Raw genomic sequence first — 2,592 nt, 5'->3', positions numbered from 1 at the left:
TTGTCATGTCAAAGTTTTTTGTTATTTTCATATTAATTAAGCTTTAAATGTTTCTCTGTCTTGTTTGCTATTTAAATGTTTAGAAAGTCACCTCAATTTTAGAAAGTTGAATGATTCACACAGCTGTTTTTCCTGGCTGCAGAAAAACTTAAGATGAGGAAAACATTGTGTAATCTGTGTATTCCAGCTGTGGCAAGTGAGTATGTGTAATGCGTTTGTAGTCTACTGCTGTAACTACACAGGGTTCTAAAAGTCTTGAGGTTTTCTCTATATTCTCAAAAAAAAGTCATTTCCATTTCATTGGAAATGGCTAATGACGTTCCCATTAAAGTAAGTGATGAAGAGGGACATAGATAGATAGGGTCTTACTAAATACCAATCCCATGACTTAATAGTCCTACTAGCTATGCTTGTTAAAATGATTGTTGTTTATTGGCTTTTTCATAAAATATATTTTGACTTTATTTTTTTCACACATGCCCTACCTACCCCCAACTCTTTCTATATCGTCTCTTTTCCCACCACCCCCTGACCCCCATCCAACTTCATGTTCTATCTTTCAGGGGGAAAAAGAAATGTGTTGTTTGTTTGTTTGTTTGTTTGTTTGTTTGAATGACTGTTTTTACTCTCAGTCATCTTACCTTCTTCTACTTTTTCCCTTATAGGACTCTTATTACAAAGATATGTTCAAATTGTAAAATTACGTTATCTCCTCTCTACCTGTGTAAAGCACCATCCCCATTATCACCCCAATTTGAATGGCTCTTTCCAAATTCTTTGTGTGTAGTGACAAGATTAAAGTTATTATAGTTAATTTTTCAGACACAAGGTGGCTGCCTCATTTATAATGTAGATACACAGGACATATAACACACTATTTCTCTAGTTCAGTATTTCTTATGAACTAGCAGTCTCCTTTGGAATATGTCCCTTCATTCTCCACACCTAGTGTTGGGTTTCAGTATAAACCGTGGGTGAGGAAAGTGATGGCCTGAGGTTACTACTCTTAGACCAAGCGCTCTCCTGTCCACAGCAACTGCAGTAAGAACAGGGATGTAATTCAGATCAGCCAATTTCTTTCAGGATTCTTTTCAGTTTGATGCTAAGATCTTGACACTGGGAGACAGAATCCCAGGAAATACTGGCAACCATGTGAGCCAAGCTTAATACAAAAGGATAAAGGTGAGATGAATACTGCTAATGATATTCTCCTGATTATTGACTACCTAGTGACAACCTGCTATTCTTGAAACTTGGTCACAATGTTTTGATACATTTGTTTCTGCTGTTTACATAGACTTTTGTCCTTTGCACCACAAAGTAAAGAAGGAGTCATTTAACAGTTGGAATCATCCATCTCTAGTAGATGTCAGGCCAGGAGTGTGCCTATGGCTGATGATTAGTCTCCAAGACTTCAAAGGAGATAGTAATTTAAAGCCAGCTACTGATTATAGTGCTTCAACAGGAATTTTGTTCCCAAATTGAGTTAGACATCTTTTAAATGCTACCACAGTTTTGTACTATCAAAAATTAGTCTCTGGTTATATCAATACTGAATCTGCCAATCATGCAGTGGTGTCGCACGCCTTTAATCTCAGCACTTGGGAGGCGGAGGCAGGTGGATTTCTGAGTTCGAGGCCAGCCTGGTCTACAGAGTGAGTTCTAGGACAGCCAGGGCAACAGTGTAATAGTGTTTGTAAGGTCTGGATAAGACACTTAATATAATTTGTAATTTCAAGTATATTTATCAAGACTTAACCTGAAAACTAATGAACTAAGAATGAATAGCAAGACTTAGCAAAATTTCAGAGTAAACCTTTGTATATATAAACACCAGAAAGATTGGAAATGCAAAGATGTTATTATTCTGTAGAATGGAATTTTATGTGTGTTATGTATATATATGTGTGTATATATTATATATATGTGTGTATATATGTATATACACACTATCAAATACTAAAAATGGATTCTTTGAAAAATAGAACTCTGGTTAATTATATTTAAGGTTTTCAATGTATTTTTGATTTCTGTTAACTTTCTTGACATGTTAATTAGAATCATGTATCTCAAGTAAAACCATTTAACCATGGAAAATAAGGTTTAATTGACATATCTGGCTGCCCAGGACCTAAGAAGATATTCGAAGCTAAAGCATAAAAAGCACAAGTAGTCAAGCACAATGTGTTCACTAACCCATGGATACAAGCCTGATCACCTCAGTAGTAGACAACATAAACTGGGCTTATCTCCTGGAAAGGGAAGCAAAGGCCTTTAAAAGCAATTTTTTCAAGGTTTTGTTGTTGTTGTTGTTTTGTTGTTTTGTTCTCAGCTTACCCAGTCTGCTGGATACTTGTAAGCCTTCAGTTTAATGCTGTTTTTCTTGGAAGTCTTGGAACACCTCAGTCTGTCCAGAACTTGAGATGATTGGCACAACAGCGCTTTAGTCAATTTCTTTTAGATGTTCTAAGCAATGGATTCATTTTTATAGGTAAATTGATAAAATGATATCACATTTTATACTTGTACTTTGGCTTGCCAATATTCTTAAACTTTTTATTCAATACCAAAAAATGTGGCTATATCATAGAT

The sequence above is a fragment of the Grammomys surdaster genome, unplaced genomic scaffold, assembly GCF_004785775.1.
Source record: "Grammomys surdaster isolate TR1022 unplaced genomic scaffold, NIH_TR_1.0 191, whole genome shotgun sequence".
NCBI classification, from domain to species: domain Eukaryota; kingdom Metazoa; phylum Chordata; class Mammalia; order Rodentia; family Muridae; genus Grammomys; species Grammomys surdaster.
The sequence above is the reverse complement of the archived record's forward strand: the minus strand, read 5'-3'. Positions refer to the sequence as shown.